The 19309-nt window shown below is 34.7% G+C and overlaps 1 protein-coding gene across 29 annotated transcripts in view; it reads left to right on the forward strand.

The window, feature by feature from the left end:
- The window catches only part of GRIA4 (glutamate ionotropic receptor AMPA type subunit 4), a 362056-nt gene that overhangs the window by 325917 nt on the left and 16830 nt on the right, over window positions 1-19309 (forward strand). The window contains exon 16 of one of the 29 annotated variants that reach the window (XR_014815161.1): window positions 927-1540. The exons of 27 other annotated variants lie outside the window; for them this stretch is intronic. The gene's annotated coding sequence lies outside the window, so the exon portion shown is untranslated. Of the gene's footprint in view, window positions 1-926; window positions 1541-17552; window positions 18683-19309 lie in introns of those variants that run through there. One more of the 29 variants, XM_084975909.1, reaches the window with a different exon arrangement.

Raw genomic sequence — 19309 nt, forward strand, 5'->3', positions numbered from 1 at the left:
TGACGTTGCTGTGGCTGTGGCTGGGGACTGCAGCTTCTATTCAACCCCTAGCCTGGAAACTACCACATGCCACAGGTGCGACTTAAAAAGAATAAAAAGATTTAAAAATAAAAACAAATACATCAATGAGCGATTCCTGGAAAATGATAAGAACTTTAGAAAAGCTAAGAGAAAAAAGAAAGAAAGAAATTCCTTGTGAAATTTCTTTCATGAGACTGGGATTGACTCTGAATAAGACATCTTTTGGACTATAAAGAAACTAGACTGGCTAGAGGCAGAGGAGGTCTGTTTTGGGAACTAGGGTGCCTAGGAGACCAGCTTTATGTGCTAGACAGACCCAGATTCTAGTCCCGTTTTGCCATTTATTAGCCATGTGGATTTGATGCAGATTCAGTGAAAATACAAAGAACTTGACACAGAGTCAGGCTCAACAAAATATAATGAAATTAATACTTTAAAGGTATATTTAAACTGAGTTATTGGGAATCCTTGAATACCAGAAAAATTAGAATAGAATAGTATCCTGGAGGCAGTCAGGAATCACTGACGGTTTTTGACAAAGCACTACAAAAAAAGTAGAGAAACAAGTTTATTTTGACTATGAGGATCTGAAAACAGATTGAGAGAATCAAAGAATCTTATCTCAGGTGATAAGGTGACGCCAGTGTAATAGAAATGAAAACGTAAATGTAGGAAACACTTTTCAGAAACAGTTTGTGGTGGGGTTTGGTTTTGTTTTGATTTGGTTTCGTTTGGATTTTTTGTTTGTTTTGCTTTTTAGGGCTGCACCTGCTACATATGGAGGTTCCCAGGCTGCAGATGCCAGTCTACACCACAGCCACAGCAACACCAGACCTGAGCTGCATCTGCGACCTATACCACAGCTCACAGCAATGCCGGATTCTTGACCCACTGAGCAAGGCCAGGGATCAAACCCACATCCTCATGGATCCTAGTCAGTTTCATAACCCACTGAGCCGCAACAGGAACTCTTCAGAAACAGTTCTTAATGGATAATTGGCTGTGGGAATGAAGAGGATTTGAGAATTCAAAGATGAGATTGAGTTTTTGTGATTGGGCTTTGTTAAGTTATTTGTTTTTATATTTTTATTCCTTCTGTGAAAACAATCTAATCTGTTATACTGAAGCTTACTTATGATGCTATTGTTGGGGATCCAAGATGACATATCCTAAAATATTAGCATTTAAATAATTAAGAACTTGAATGTATCAAAATAAGCCTACCTTACTTTAACCTTGGGAGAAAATAAATGTTACCATCTAATCAAATTAAGTCATATTTAGGTTATTAGTATTGCTTTTTAAATAAAGTCATCTACTTCACTTCCTTCTTGGATATTTAGGAAGGATGAGTTCAGTTGACAAGATCTTCTGCTTTTGAAGATTTATCTCAGCTCAGGGAGCATTTAGCCAGAGAGAATAGATGTTGCCAACTTACTAGTGCAGGGAATATAAGTCAAAGCTTAATGAAGGGGTAACCCCTACCAAGCCTGAAAAACAGTTCTTAGGAAAAAGAAAAGTTCCTTTAGAGAGCCATGGGAAGGATGGGTAAATAGTTTAGCTACACAGGAGAAGATGACAGGAAGCAAAGAAATCCTAGCACTGTGGGAAAGAGCACTGGACTAGAAGGCAGAAGACCTGCATCCCAGCTGGGCTTTGGTGAGCAAGTCACCTAACTTTCATTAGATCCCAGTGACCACATCTGTCAAACGAGAGTGTCAGAGGCAACCTCTAATCCACATTTTGACTCAAATGTTGTAAAATTCTTTAAGGCAATTGATGGAAGTGTTTAGGAATCCTCAAAGGATGGGAAAAGGAAACATGGTCATGGTACCATGTACCATTCCAGTTTAGAATTCTGGAAATTGTATAAAAGAGAATAAGAGAATGGTCTAGGAGATGAAAGAATCTAGTCAGGATGGAGCAGAGTCCATACGGAAAATAACAGTCGAGGCAAAACATCTTCATGAAAGGCCTCGTACTACTACACAGCCACCAGATCTTGTTTTTGAAATTTTACCTTAGAGTGATGATAATTACAACTTAAGAACTGAATGATATCCAGAGGTAAATTAAATCACATTGCAGTCTAGGTAGTTGTGGTCTCACCTTGAAATAAAGCCCTCTTTCATATGATTTGATCACAGATTATGATAATAATGGAGTGGCCAGGGCAGGGACTTTATCCCATATAATCTCAAACAGCACACTCAAAAGGCCACCACAAATAAAGTAAAATTTACATTATTTAATATAATCTATATTTTCTCAATATTATATAAGGGTAAATAAAAGTATCTTTTGACAGTTTTAATTTTTACTAATTTTACAGACAATCCTTTAAAAAGCCCCACATAGGAATTCCCATTGTGGCTCAGCAGGTTACGAACCTCATTAGTATCCATGAGGATGCAGGTTCCATCCCTGGCCTCGCTCAGTGGGTTAAGGATTAGGCATTGCCTTGAGCTGTGGTATAGGTCACAGACATGGCTCAGATCCCGCATTGCTGTGGCTGTGGCATAGGCTGGCAGCTGCAGCTACAAATCAGCCCCTGCCTGGGAATTTCCATATACCACACCTGCAGTCCTCAAAAGCAAAATGAATAAAAAAAATAAAAAATGAAAAAACCCATATATGATGTGCTTGCAGAATCACAAATTGAGATTAATAACTTGAATATTTCTGCCTGCCAAATACAGTCTTAAAACCTCTTCTATGCTAAAATTATGGAGCCACCATGGGCCATAGAAATATTTTTTTCTCTTACCTTTCTTTAATAGACACACTTGAAAAATACCATTAATTAATTTTAAAGCAGGTATTATCAGTATTATCAGAGAGGAAAAAAATGTTCCTCCACCCTTCCTAGTTCTTCTGGCTGGTCTAAGAATTAAATTGATATGAGACAGATTAACAGGAGAAAATCAAACAAAATCTAATAACATGTATAATGCAGGAGAGACCCAGGAAAACTGAGAAACACACAAAAATGGCCCAAACCCTCACCTTAAATATTATTTTCAGCTAAAGACCAAAGAGGATGCTGGGGATAGTGAGTTGAGAATTCAAAGGGAGAGGAAGGCAATTCACATAGAGATTAAAAGCAAATACTGAGGAAATAAATGTTTGCTGGTCTGTGCACAGACAATGGGACACAGAGTGGACTCTGATCTCTAAGAGTTTCCTCGCCATACATAGTCCATAATTCTTTGCAAATGTTTCTATAATAGCTCTATTCCTGTAATAGGTCCTCTAATCTAAATTCCTAAGGCAGTCAACAGTGCAGCCAAAGTTTCTTCCTGGGGTCTTTTGGGCCTTGATTGTCTTCAGCTTGAAATAATTCTCATGCCAGACATATTTTGGGGTGGCAGATTTTGTTCCCCTACATTCCCACCTTTGAAACTTCTAGATGTTTAACAGCCTGGAATTTTATTTGATTTGCTAGATTGCTTTATATTTCATTGAATCACAGTCCTGACAATAGGTCTGTTCATTTCAGGAAGCAGTGATGCAGGTGGGCTCTTAAAGTTGGGCCTATAGGGTGCAAGCATTCAGATATTTAATAAGTGGCATTTCCGTGGAGACAAAAGAAAAACAAAGGTTAATGATTGGAGCAACTTATAAACCCAGTGTCTGAATCCTAAGAGCTGTTAGTCAAGAAAATTTCTAGATGTCAGGTCGAAGCATCTTTTGCAGTTTGAAATGTGTTTAATGATCTCCTTGAGCATTCAGCTAAACTATATGAGACACACATCAACAATCATGAGGTTTGTCTAAATACAGCAATCATGGTGACCTCTCTCAAGTTTATATCAAGTTGTTCAACTTCAGTTTACAGGGCTTTAGGAAAAGGGCAGCTTTAGTTCTCAATGATTCCAAGTGAAAAGGAGAAGCAGGAGAAAATTAGAAACATTAGTTTGAAGAGTTACAGCCAAATATTTGAGGAAACTAGAAAAATTCAGGATCCAGTTCAGTTTACAGAAAAACAAAACCTCAAAGATGATTAATGCAACTACAACCTAATATCGGTACGTGTATATTGTAGCTTCTGCTGAAACATCTTTTTTTCCCTAAAAATCACCCTCACTTCTATCAAAGAAAAGCAAATTAAGACTAATTTGTTTGCAGAATAAGTTTAATGTCATTAAATTTGGCCTGATTAATTACCTAAATCTAGCAAGAATAGTAATTAACCATATAGACTCTTAAATCTGCTTTGCTGGAACTTTTCAAAGGAATCTCCAAATTGAAATTTTAAGTGCCTCTCAAGGCCATGAAGCCATGCCAAGGACTTGCCATCATATTTGCCTGTAACATCTACAGATTTGGGCAAATTCTTCTCTTGAGATCCCAAAAATATCCTGTGGTTCTCGTGCCTGCCAGGAAATAACCTTCCTTACTTACCTGGTGATGTTACTGGGAACCCTGTAAGCAAGGTACCAGGCTGCTTTTTCCAAAGGACATTATGGCTCCATAAAGTCAATCTCAGTTCTTTAAGGCTGTCTGGTCATATCTGATACTGTACACATTCTCAAATGTGACATTCCAATCAAAGCCTTGGCAATAGAACAAACGTTTCCAATTGTATTTAATATAAGGAGAAAAGATCCTCAGTGAACATATGTAAATAAGTATGTTACCATGAAAAGGAGAATACTAAATTTCCAGATTATGGAGGGATTAGGTAGGAAGAAAAAGATGTTTCAGTTCAAGTCATAGTTAGTGTAACAGGATAGGTTTCCTTATATTTGGAAAGCAAAGATTAAAAACCCAGGAACATTTCAGATAAAAAGTTATAAAAATTATAATCAGTTTATTCAGTCCATATAATTAATTTTTGTTGACCTTGATCTTTTGTTAGCAGTTTTATTAATCCATTAGGTCTTTTTAGAGTTCTATAATTTCTCACCAGTTTAGTGGTATGATCTGAAAGTTATCAGAAACTATTTGTCCAAAAGCCCTTTCTATGAATCTTCTTTTTTGACAAAAAAAATCTTCATTTTTGAAAAAGCATCTTAGTAAAACAATAACTGTCTATAAATGACAAAAGACTTAAAATTTCCTGGTTAAAGATTTGCAATTGACAGTTGTTCTTGAAGGAAATTTGGCTGTTTCTGTAAAATACAATGTTTGAAGACTGGTAATAAATGCGAACATACCTGAATTTTAGGAATTTCATATAACTTCTAGCAAATTTATGTTAAACACATTTACCTATACAACTTAAGTTTATCACTCATTTGACAATGCTTCCCATGTAATTTAACATACCAAGTAAGCCTAATTAGTTTAATATCTCTCCTTGATGTGTTTCAGGGGTTCTCTTAAATATCCCAAAGTTAGCTAGAGGTCAAAAGGATTTTATTTAAAATGTTATTGGGGGGAAGTTTGTCAAAGATATCAAAAGATTTTAAAACACTTGGTCAGGTAGGATTGTAGGTGACTGTGAAACAACATTTATTCACTTAATCAAAGTGACAGTAAAAGATTCAAAGGCAAATACAGAAAGTTACAACAGATTACTTAAAAGGTAAGAAAATTTACAATCCCTTATCAAAGTTGATAGTTCAATATTCCAAGAAAACTTTGTCCTCTTAACAGAGAGAGAAAACCAAATTCTAATTTTGCATCAGATTACTTTTAATGTCAGAATTAATTAATTCAGTTAAATTAATTTTAATCTTAGCCAGTCCTAACCATACACAAAGCTCTTTATGCAGGGTTCCTTTTTGAAAAAATATATATGTATATTGGACTATAGTTGACTTACAATATTATGTTAGTTTCAGCAAAGTGAATCAGTTACACTATAATATATCCATTCTTCTTCAGATTCTCTACCCATATAGGATATAATTAAATATTGAGTAGATTTCTTTGTGCTATACAGTAGGTTCTTGTTACTATTTTATATATAATAGTGTGTATATGTTAATCCCAATCTCCTAATTTATCCTTCCCCTCACATTTCCCCTTTGCTAGTCATTAGTTTGGTTTCTAAATCTCCAAGTCTGTTTTGTAAGTTCTTTTGTATCATTTTTATTAGATTACACATATTAGTGATCTCATATGATATTTGTCTTTCTCTGACTTACTTCACTTAGTATGATAATTTATAGGTCCATCTATGTTGCTGCAAATGGCATTAGTTCGTTCTTTTCTAGGGCTGAGTAATATTCATATATATATACATGTGTATATATATATATATATATATACACCACATCTTCTTTACCCAGTCCTCTGTTGATGGACATTTAGGTTGCTTCCAAGTCTTGGCTATTGTAAATACTGCTGCAATGAACAGTGGGGTGCATGTATCTTTTCAAATTATGGGTTTCCTCTGGATATATTTCCAGGAGTGGGATTGCTGAGTCATATGGTAGTTCTCTATTTAGTTTTTTAAGGAACCTCCCTATTGTTCTCAATAGTGGTTGCAACCGCTTCCATTCCCGCCAACAAAGTAGAAGGATTCCCTTTTCTCCACATTCTCTCCAGCATTTATTGTTTGTAGCTTTTTTGGTGATGGCCATTCTGAATGGTGTGGAGTGATACCTCATTGTAGTTCTGATTTTTATTTTTCCAATAATTAACTATGTTTGAGCATCTTTTCATGTGCTTTTTGTCCATCTGTCTGTCTTCCTTGAAGAAATGTCTGTTTAGGTACTCTACCCATTTTTTGAGTGGGTTGTTTGGTTTTTTTTGTATAAAGCTTTATGAGATGTTTATATATTTGGGGGATTAATCCCTTGTTGGTCATTTTGTTTCCAAAGAGTTCTCCGATTCCATGGGTTGTCTTTTCATTTTTTATGGTTTCTTTTGATGTGTAAAAGCTTTTTGAGTTTAATTAGGTCCTATTTGTTTATTTTTGTTTTTATTTTCACTACTCTAGGAGGTGGATCTGAAAAGATATTGCTGCAATTTATGTCAAAGAACATTTTGCCTATGTTTTCCTCTAAGAATTTTGTAGTATCTAGTCTTACATATAGGCCTTTAATCCATTTTGAGTTTATTTTGTGTATGATGTTAGAGACTTCTAATTTCATTCTTTCACATGTAGCTGTCCAGTTTTCCAGGCAGCACTAATTGAAGGGACTGTCTTTACTCCAGTTTATGTTCTTGCCTCCTCCTTTGTCATAGATTAATAGACTATATGTGAGTGAGTGGGCTTATTTCTGGGCTTTTCTATGCTGTTCGACTCATCTATATTTCTGTTTTTGTGCCACTAAAATACTGTTTTGATGACTGTAGCTTTGTGGTACAGTCTGAAGTCAGAGAGCCTGATTCTTCCAGCTCGGTTTTTCTTCTCAAATTTGCTTTGGCTATACATGGGCTTCCATGTTTCCATGTAAATTTTAAATTTTTTGTTCTGTGTGGAAAAAAAATGCCATTGGTAATTTGATAGGGATTGTATTGAACCTATAAATTGCCTTGGTAGAATAGTCATTTTGACAGTATTGATCCTTCCTATCCAAGAACATGGTATATCTTTCTATTTGTGTCATCTTTGATTTCATTATCAGCATCTTATAGTTTTCAGAGTACAGGTCTTTTGCCTCTTTAGGTTGCTTTATTCCTAGATATTTTATTCTCTTTGATGCAATGGTAAATGGGATTGTTTACTTAATTTCTTTTTCTGACCTTTCATTGTTAGTGTATAGGAATTCAAGAGATTTCTGTGTATTAATTTTGTATCCTATGCAGGGTTCCTTTTCCACAAATTTTCTATAACTTCTTTTTCCACCTTTAGATTTTGTCCTATGATTTCTCTTTTACTCTCTCCTTCCTTTTTTGAACCTCTCTTTAGGACAAAATTACCTTCTTCTCCCTTAACAAAATATGTTTCCACTCCTTATACTTTTTTCCTTTGCATATGAAGATGTTTTCCTTATTAATTTTAGTAGTTTTAATTATATAGATTAATTAGAATTCTTAATCCTTAGAAGAAAACAATAGTGAAAACCAAGAAATAAACAGTTAATGAACTGTTACACTAGTGTTTTTTTGACTGGGAAGCTTATGTATATTTTATAATTTCTGAAATCATATATTTCCTCATAGCATAATTTTTTTCAATATGGTACTTCACGTGGTTCTAATAAACCCAAACATCTTTAGTTTTTTTATAATAAGAAGATAAAAGTAGACTTAGATTTATTTAGCAATTAATGTCACAGTATTTTATCTTCTCTGGAAATGACCTTGACATTCAATAAATTCCCATCATTTAAACTAACTTAGCAAAACTCTAAAGCTTCAAGTTTTCACAAAAATTTAAGGAAACTTTTAAGTAGACATGTTGTAAAATATAAGTATTTTTAATTCCATTTGCATCAACATAGATGAACCTAGAAATTATCATATTAAGTGAAGTAAGTCAGAAAGAACAAGACAAATACCATATGATATCACTTATATGTGGAATCTAAAATATAACACAAATGAGTTTATCTAAAAACCAGAAATAGACACACAGACTTAGAGAACAGATTTGTGGTTGCCAAGGGAGAGAGGGGATGGAGGGGAGATGGAGTGGAAGTTTGGGATTAGCAGATGCAAACTACTATATACAGAATGGATAACAACAAGGTTCTACTGTATAGCACAGAGATTCAATATCCTGTTATTAAACCATAGGAAAAAGGATATTTAAAAAAATATATATATATATATATATAAACTGAAACACTTTGCTGTACAGCAGAAATTAACACAACATTGTAAATCAACTATACTTCAATAAATATAAATTTTAAATAATCAAAATAATATTTTTTAAAATTACGGAAGTTATCCTTTTGCTAACAAAATTTGTAACAGAGATAACTGAATTTATTTGACTTGTGGTAAATTTAGTAAAATATAAGTTTTACATTCAATGCTGATAACTCACAAGATAGGCCTATTTAATGAAACCAACAAACTTAAACTTGCTTTTATTTATTAAAGATTAATCTTAGATCATGTTAACTAGAAAAATATTTGGGTTAGTTTAGAAATATTTAATTCGTAAGCACTTCAGTCAACTGATGAGCTCTTTTACAATGTATTTTGGTAATACCATTCAGAGATTTTAAAATACCATATCTATGATGTACACATAAACACAGACATACACAACCAGAGATCTCATAGAGATCTCATAGCTTTCATTTCAGTCATGAATCAGGTACAATAGAAAACTCACTAGTTCATAAGTAACAGTTGCAATAAGTTACATTTATCTACTCAGATTGCTAAGGGTTTTTACTATTTGTGGAAAGACTTTTAAGATTTGTATTTGTCCTTGATAAATCCTTAAAGAGGCCGTGAATTAGAAATGCAGATTGTACCTTTTTTTTTTTTGGCCATACCTGCAGCATATGGAAGTTCTTGGGCCAAGCACTGAATCTGAGCCACAGCTGCCACCTATGACTCAGCTGCAGCAACACTGGCTCCTTAACTCACTGCACCTAGCTAGAGATTGAACTTGTGCCCCCACAGCAACCCTAGCCACTGCAGTCTTATCCTTAACCCCCTAGACCACAGCTGGAACTCCAGATCATAGTTTTTAAAAGGCCAAATTTTTTTCCTTTAGTTTTTCAGGTTCTACCTGATTGAGTCATTCAGGCTCAGTTTCAGGCCACTGTGGGCTGCATTTATATTTCTGATTTTGTGGAGATTTGCAAGATAAAGATGATTGCTTTCCATTTCCCCAAATTACTAGCCTAACACCTAAATATCAAAAGGTATTTGATATTTGTAAAGAAAATAATTTTCTTTAATTTGTTTCTTTATATTACAGACACGATTTCCAACTAAATGGAAACCAAAACATTTCTGTGTTCTAGATATTAGGATTCAATGCATCATGCCTTCAAAAAGTCTGCACAAGGCATTCAAAAAGGCCCTCTTTCTGACTGCACAAGTCAACCACATGCCAATTCACTCCAGGGGCAAAATTTTCCACTATTGCTTCTGTTAGCCCCTGAATATCAGGCACCAGTTTCCATCTCAAATTATGTGGGCTCAGGCCACCCCACTGGATTCCTTTAGCATGTTAAATAACACTGCCTAAAGGGTGGGTTTACCTGCCCTGTCTTACAATAACAGGCAAGAAAACATTTCTTTGTGAGTCACAATGTCCCTGCCCACAAGACAGTCAAGCAAAGTAGATTCAGCCATATTACATAAAGCCCATTCAAACACACCAATTTTCTTATAAACTTTCATCTCAGTTCCATCAGTTCTTAACCTTTAACCTTAAGAACCCATCAAATAAGTCTCAGTCTTACAAGGAATCCCAGAAATGTTTTCTCTATTATCTCCCCAGCCATGTTATTCATTCCTGTATAAAAGACTTACCTTGGGAACTCCAGTAAGGGGTTGAGCCAACGGCCCCAGGCCCTTTTGTCAATCTTTAACTTAATTAATTAGCCTAACTGTTGCCCCAAGCAATTGCTGGTAGGTTTTTCAGCACAGTTTTTTTTTTTTTTTTTTTCTTTCTAGCCTTTTAGATTTAACGAAACTGGGGTGATTAGAGTAAATTTGCTTGGGGCCCTTTAATTTTGGAGAGGGTATCAACAGGGAGTCCCTTTGGCTCACACAATCTTAGATAGTGCTGTATTTTAAAACTTTGTTTTGGTCCCATCAATGCTCATTTTATTTATCTCAATTCTTTATAACCATCCAAAGATTTCCATCTTCTTGTGATGAGCTTCACTACCTACTTTTTCTGTTTCCTCTTTATTCCATCACTTTCAAGATTTGCTTTATTTACTGTATTTTTAACAACCCTTTAAAAATTTCCACCTTGTTGGGAAGAGTCTCTTTCCCCTAAATTCTCTTATTTATTAACGTATTTTTTAATTAGTATCTGTTAAGACCCACTGAGGGGAAACGGAGATTACAAATTCAACAAGGCCTCCTGAACAAATTTTTTGTTTTTATTTTTTTTAAACTAAGGGAGTTTTTAAGATTACTTGTTACATTTCTTTGTATCTACCTTTTAATTTGGTCATTCCATAGATACCAATAAAACATCTGCTTATGATGAGAGCTTCCTAAAAATTGACCAATGTAGAATTTTTTCCATTTCAAAGGATCCATCATCTGGTCATTGATGGGTAAGATCTTAATAGTGACTCAAACAAATAAGCCTATTTATGGAAAGACCCTGAGGTAACTTTTCAGACAGTACCATGGACACAAGAGGCATCCTGAGCGAGGGCACAGATGATGTAGTCCCCGTGTTCCAAAGGCTCCCTTCCAAAAATAGTCTAAGAAAGTTTGAGAAGATAAAGACCCTTTATGGACTGGCCCTTTTATGATAAAACTCCCCTGAGAGCTGAAACAGCTGGACAAAGAAACTGCTCAGAATCCCAGTCTATTTAACTGGCTGCCAAATGCAAACTTGTATATGCATCTTTTGAAAGACAGAGACCAGAGAGATTTTTCTCATTGGTATATAAACCAAACTCTTGAGACATAGAACAAGACAAAAGGAAAGCCTAATCAGACTAATGGTTTTCCTTCTTATAACAAATGACACAAAAGACAGAGACAAAGGAAAATAGTGACTATCTGTAGGAGGGAAAAAATCAACCAAGAGTATTCTACCAAATTTTAAGTCAAGAGTCACCAAGTCCAAGGAGCCAGCCTCACAAATATTTTCTGCTAATCTAATTTTAGAAAAGAGAAAAAGTCTTAACACTCTCTTTTCCAGCAGACCCAGAAAGCAGAGATCCAGAAATCTGACTGACATGATAAGAAATATTACCTTCTGCTGGCTTTTATCAGGTGTGCCAGGGTCTCTTACCTGCAGAAGCTTTGTAGGGAGTTGTGTTCAGCCAGTAAAGTTGAATCCCATCTAACAGAGAGGAAGACGTTTTCTGCTACCCTTAAAGGTTGTTCTGGCTAGTCTAAGAATTACGTTGATATGAGACAGATTACCAGGAGAAAATCAAACAAAAGTTCAATAACATGTATACACAAGAGAGACCCAGGAAAACTGAGTAACTCACCAAAATGGCCCAAACACTCAACGTAAATACCATCTTCAGCTAAAGACCAAAGGGGACGTTGGGGGCAGTGGCTTGGGAATACAAAGGTGAGGAAGACATCACATGGAGATTAAAAAGCAATTATTTGGGAAACAAATGTTTGCTGGTCTGTTCATAGACAGTGGAACACAGAGTATACCCTAATCTTGAAGAGTTTCCCTACCATACCCAGCCCATATTCTTTACATATGTCTCTGTAATAGCTCTATTTCTGTAATAGGTCCTCTATCTAAATCCTTAAGATAGTTAGCAGGAAAACCAAAGTTTCTTCCTGAGTTTTTTGGGCCTTGATTGTTTTCAGTTTGAAATAATTCTCATGCCAGACATTTTGGGGGGGGCACATTTTGCTCCCCTGCAATTCCCTAAAATTGTATATCAATTTGGGTTTTGTATGCTTGTGCATTTTTCCTGAGAAATTATCTATGCTTTCATTGACTTCTAAAAGAAGTCTATGACCCAAAGGAGAAGAGAAAATTGTACTGTGTGACCTAAAATTGACAAAATCATGAAACTAAACTGCACGAAATATTTGTAAGGATTACAAAAAAAATCATACTAAAAATACGATTCAATTTTTTATTTATTACAATCTCTAGCTAGTGTGCTGACTAAACTACTGGCAGATATCTTCACAAAAATCATTGTGTTCCTTCTAAGAATCACATTCTTCATACCTAGTTCTCAAATAGGAATTAGTCACGCACATTCCAAAGAACACAATTTAGAGACAATTCCTGGAGTCTAGCCCAGTATCAATTCAATTTGTTCAGTTCTTTTTGACACAATTGGAGTATGAATTACAAACATTTCTATATAATAACTTAACTGCATATGTCATCCAAAATCCAAAATAAAGACAATAAATTCCTCCTTATTAAAGGGGCTTTCAAATGCTCAAATCATGCTATGTCTGAATTATTTTTTCATATAAACAAATTTTCCTCAGAATTTTGATATTATTGATCAATTGTACCATTTTATGCAAATCTTACTTGTTATCACATAAGCAAACTAGAGTGAAAATTTAATGCCTTTTTAAAAATTTTTTTCATGTGGAGTTCTCTTGTAGTACAGCAGGTTAAGGGTCCATTGTTGTCACAGCTGCAGCTTGCAGCACTGCTGTAGTTCAGGTTCAGTCCCTGGCCTGGGGAATTTCCACATGCTGTGGGTGTGTCCAAAAAACTGTTTGCATATGGAGAGAGAGCAACTAAACCCAATTTATGCCTTTTGAAATAAGTGCACAAATCCAATGAAGCAAAAAGAGCTTTGTGCTTGTTTACTGAAAAGAATAATTTGGGAAGAAAAGTAATAATACAGCTACAAGTAAAATTGAAAACTTAGTGGAGCATTGATAAATGCTGAGAGTTAGTTAATCTTCCAGGCCTAAATAGCTAATATAGGAGTAGAACTGTGAATACAAATAACTTTCCTTAAGTTCAGACATATTAAGTTCTTATTATTTGGCGGCCTATTGATTTTTATTTACTTTTTATATTTCCTTGAGTGATGAAATAGTTCTTCTTTCAGTTATTAACTGACTATATCTAAAGTTCTAGGGTTTTTTGTAAATTCTCAGTTTTTCCTACTAATTTCCTCTAGATACCTTCTTGGGGAGGGGCTCGGAAGGAGGGGACAAGGGATTGGACATCATTAAACCACAAAAGTAAAATCCCATGTGATATTTGTTCCTCTCTACCTATCTCATGTGGTATATGGCATGAACTTTCATGTGCGTAACACTTGTTACAATACTAACAATTCAGCCATCATTTAAATAACAGAATGAATAGTCTACACAGAGTTGCTTATTTTTTTTTTTCATGAAATTACTGTTTTCTTATTAGAGTGGCTCTGGACAAACTTCTGCAAATATTTACCAGCTGAATAAGAAATTTTAAGTCAAGTCAGTTTTCCAATCTAAATTTTTTTTTTTTTTTTTGCTTTTTTTAGGCCAAACCCACGCATATGGAGGTTCCCAGGCCAGGGGTCCAATCAGAGCTATACCTTCCGGCCTATGCTACAGCCACAGCAAGTGCAATCCAAGCTGCATCTGCGACCTACACCACAGCTCACAACAATGCCAGATCCTTAACCCATTGAGAGAGGCCAGGGATCAAACCCACAACCTCATGGTTCCTAGTCAAATTCATTTCGCTTGTGCCACGACAGGTGTTCCTCCAATCTAAAATTTTTGTTTGATTTAAAAAAGGGGGGGGGATAAAGTAAATATGTCATATGATGGAAGATTTTTTTAATTGAATTTTTAAAAACTTCAAAAAATCAAAAAAGACTTTTCTTATAGTCTCTAATACTTGTTTAGGGAAGAACATAGTTAGTTGCCAGCCATGGAATTTCTTTTTCTAAAAACAGAGGTATATACATACTTTTTTAAATGGCCCACTTAGCAAGACTCACGTTTATTCACGATCACATTCATTTAATCTGGCCTAAAGAGGAAAAACAAAAACAAAAACCACATCTTGTCTAAGTTTGTGTGAAATCGCAAGGCTTCTCTTTAGGCCACTGAGAGTGTATTAACCTTCTGCAGATCCTATCTGATGGGTAGACCCATATACAACCTCTCTGCCTGACCTGTTACCTTCAAATAAGAACCTTTGTAGAAGGCAATTGCATCACATGTTCTCCATCCAGCCTGTGCTTAGAGACACAAAACCAAGTGAACCAAAGCAAATCACATTATCAGAACAATGACTTTTTTGAGATCCTTAAGAATAGCTCTAGGAATTTCTGCCGTGGCACAGCGGAAATGAATCCGACTAGGAACCATGAGGTTGCGGGTTCGATCCCTGGCCTTGCTCAGTGGGTTACAGATCTGGTGTTGCCATGGGCTGTGGTGTAGCTTGAAGACACAGCTGGGATCTGGCATTGCTGTGGCTGTGGCCTAGGCCAGAGGCTACAGCTCCAATTAGACCCCTAGCCTGGGAACCTCCATATGCTGCAGGTGAGGCCCTAAAAAGACAAAAAGACCAAAAAAAAAAAGAGTAACTCTAAACTAATTTCTATCTCTTTCTTAATTTTTCTTTTTGCTATTTCTTGGGCCGCTCCGGTGATATATATATATATATGTATAAACATTATTTATTTTCCCAAATTAAGGTCAAAATGAATATATAAATTTACTTGATAGTGAGCATTTTTACTTGATATTAAGCATTTCCATGGTCATTAAAATATTATAATGATTATTAAACATTCAGTCATATGGATTATTAGTGCTTATCAATGCTATCACTTCAGAAGCTTAGTGAAAATGTACATATAGCCCCCAATTCAGAAGATTCTGATACAGAAGTTTAGCTTTGAGTATCTGTAATATTGGTTCCAACACTCAAATCAAACTTGAAAGCTACTGATGTGCACCAAAATCTACTTAATTTTCCCCTTTTGTTGGGCATGTAAATTACTTTCAATGTTTTGCTATATAAATATACTATGGCATTTATTATGTCACTTTGTCGGATCATTGATTACTTTCTTAAGATTGACTTCTAAAAAGGAAAATTATTATCAATAATTATAAAAGGTAAGAATTGTTTTAAGCTTTTGCTGTATAAAGCCGTGTTATTTTCTTTCCAGTTTTAAATTCTATTTGCAGTGCATGAGGACACATTAAATCCTTGAATATATTAAACGTTTTCTTTACCTTTATATTTCCCAATATGAGAAGGAAAAAAAAAAGAATTTGTATTTCTTTAATTCATGTCAGTTTAATTCCAAGTAAAGTTTATACTTCTTTCTGCATAAAATATCTACCAATGTCCTTTGTGGATTTTAAAGGGATTTTCTTAGGTGTTTACATAATTTCTTATTGATTCACATAATTGTATAAGTTCTTTAAAATATATTAGTATTTATTAAGACTATGAAAAGGAGTTCCCATCATGGCTCAGCGGTTAATGAACCCGACTAGCGTCCTTGAGGACGCAGGTTCCATCCCTAGCCTTGCTCAATGGGTTAAGGATACGGTGTTGCAGTGAGCTGTGGTGTAGGTCACAGACTTGGCTCAGATTCTGCGTTGCTGTGGCTCTGGTGTAGGCTACAGCTCTGACTGGACCCCTAGCCTGGGAACCTCCATGTGCTGTGGGTATAGCCTAAAAAAAAAAAAAAAACTGAAAAATTTCTAGCATCATTCAGGTAAATATTCTGGACATTTTTAACGTCCTAATATTTAAATTGTATAGAAAGCTTAGTATGTAGAGAACACTTAAGATAAAAGCGTACTGGCTAAAACTAAGGAAGCTTTCTCAAGTGTATATAATTAATGGATCCTTTCTTAAAAGATTAAATAAATCTTGCGTACAAAAAATGACTAAATCTAAGGCTTGTATATTAGTTTCTTACAATAATATCATCAAATCCAGGAAATCACAAAAATACTAAACAATTTTTTTAATTTCCCTATGTATTTAGATAGATATTTTATCAGATATAAACTTTAATATCTTACCAACAGAAAAATTATACCATAAGAAATATGATCTAGAAGTAAATACAATTTGTAAGGCATACAGTAAGCATAAAAGCCTATCTGAATCTATAGCATTTAATGAGAAATTGTTTATGGAAAGATAGAGAGTAAACAATAAATATCTTAGCCTGAATTAAGCATGTTTTCAACAAGAAAATCTTAATTTGCACTGGACTTGTTTACCCAAAATTAATAAATGGAAAAAGTTTGGGTCTGTTAGTTCCCATTCTAAAGCTTTTGTTTCGTTAACAAAAATGGGTCTCAGATGCTAAGGCAATGAAGGATGGATTTTCATAATCTCAAATTCAATTGAACAAAATTTCAGGAGTAAAAACTCTTGGAAGTTTTCTAGAGGTCCTGGAATTTGTCCAAGTGAGCATTTTTGTTCCAACCCTGAGTCACATTCCCCAGCATCTCAGCGCTATGGAAAAAGCCATTTGGAGAGGGGTTTTTCTTACCTAGGATTCCCCTAAGTCAGAAAAGAAAAAGGTGGAGTTCCCATTGTGGCTCAGCAGAAATGAAACTGACTAGTACCCATGAGGATGCAGGTTTGATCCCTGGCCTTGCTTATTGGGTTAAGGATCCGGCATCAGACATGTCTCAGATCTGGTGTTGGTAGGCCACAGCTACAGCTCCAATTCGACTCCTAGCCTGGGAACCTCCATGTGCCACGGGTGTGGCCCTAAAAAGATTTAAAAGGAAGGAAGGAAGGAAGGAAAGGAAGGAAGGAAGGAAGGAAGGAAGGGAAATAAGTATGTTACCTGGGTCCTATTGTAGTCTATAAAAAATCATTGTCAGCACACCTGAGCTCTCAAATGTGTTTTGCACATCCAGCAAACATGTGATCACTTGTTGTTTCTTCCTTTCCCTCTATTTTCAAATGAAAGCAATCCATTCCAACTGAGTTTATTTTGTGAAAGCTGCATTTAATAGAATAAAAGTAATAATTAATTATAAAATAGCTCACAATATTTTTCTCCTTTCTCTTATCTGCTTGGCAGATCACCATTACAGCTTCTCTGATGCTTAATCAGGACAAGAATATCCCTTATCATCAATAAGTGTTTCTGTCATTGATTTCAAAATCTGTGTCAAATGCAAGAAGGGGATTCCAAAGCAATAGTAAAATGTGCTGCAGCAAAGATCTGCTTTCTACAGCCCGTATTCACCTGACTCCTTATGACTTTCTTAGACTTGCTTATAATTATTTCTTAAGGGTTCCTTATTCTTTTTGCCTAGATAAAAAATACTTTTTAAGCTAGTCTAGAGAAATCATAAAGTAACTTTACATATGTATATAAAAATAATTTGATGATTTTCATTAATAACATGTAAAAGAGATGCATTCCATAAAATAGATGTTCAAATGGTCCTTACAGATGTGATTTATACAGCATATTAAATAGCAATCTCAGGAGAACCTTAGACCTCAAGTGATTACATAAATTACATCCTTAGTCAGACAGCTGTAGAAAATAGCAGGCACTTTTAACAGGCAAAGGGATCTTGAAATCCCAAAGACTGTCTCTAAATATTAATTACAAAGTGCCTTCATTTAAGAAAAGTAAATTTTAATGTGGTAGTATATTGTGGATTCTATTGAGGGAACACAGGAAAATTTGGATAAATTGTGAACTGAGCAATGACTTACCTCCTGGTCAAGTATATTATATTAATCAAATATAGATACATTCACACACATATATATGGATAGCAGTGTGAAACTAAACTGTTTTTACATGGCCTATTAGATGTTATTAGAAAGACGATGTCATAGAATAACTTTGTAAAAAGCTTTATTCCAAACAATTTTCTCAACATAAAGCTTTTTTTCCTTATCCATTTTTTAATTTTGCTTTTTTGTTTTCTATTGTGCTGTGAAACTGTCTTTGGATATGGCTAATAACCCTGTTAAATAACCCTCTCATGAAATCATTTTAGTTTTATCAAAGCATGCTCTAAACCAACATGTAAAATAATTGGGATAACACTTTATTTTAAAAAATCTAATAGAAATGTTTAAGGTTAAAGTGGATTATAAAAATAATTTTTTCCAAAATAGAAAAAAAAATTAGTTGTTAGTTTCAACTAACATTGAAAGATAAATTTATTTAGCTTCTTATGGACAAAAGATAAATCAAAACAATTATTTTATCCCAACAGCATTGTTTGTTTTAAGTATATGTCTCCAGCTTCACTGAATATTCATTCATTCCTACATTTCATTCTGGTCCTTCTGGAGATTAAACTGAAACTTGGTTTTATTCACTTCAGGAAATATATTAATTATTTCATACCACTAATGTGGGACTTACTTGAGAATGTAGGAACAGCTAATTATTTAGTTAGCATTCAGTAAATGGCAGTATAATTCTTAAAAAGGGTTAATATTCTCAAAGCACACACACTCAGGGAAAATGTTTACTCTCCAAGTGGATCAGACCATTACAACACTGAAAAATGCACATAACTTATCTATTACAATTTTAAGAGAAGAAATACTTCAATAGGCTCATCAGTGGTGAAATATGCAGCACTTTTTATTAGTCAACTAAATGATATTTCACATGCAAATTAATGTTCAAGTGCCACTCATTAACATGAGATTGTTTTATTTTATCTGTAATTCATTTGGCATTAAGTAATTACCAAACTCAGTAATTATGAAATAGCACAAACTATACCCAAATTCTCTCAGTATATGAGCCACTCCTTAGATTTAATAGACATTTCATTAAATGTTGAGAAAACCTCTTAA

The sequence above is a fragment of the Sus scrofa genome, chromosome 9, assembly GCF_054392235.1.
Source record: "Sus scrofa isolate SSC_HxYL_T2T_F1_AM1 chromosome 9, Sscrofa_HxYL_maternal_Yorkshire_Landrace_v2.0, whole genome shotgun sequence".
NCBI classification, from domain to species: domain Eukaryota; kingdom Metazoa; phylum Chordata; class Mammalia; order Artiodactyla; family Suidae; genus Sus; species Sus scrofa.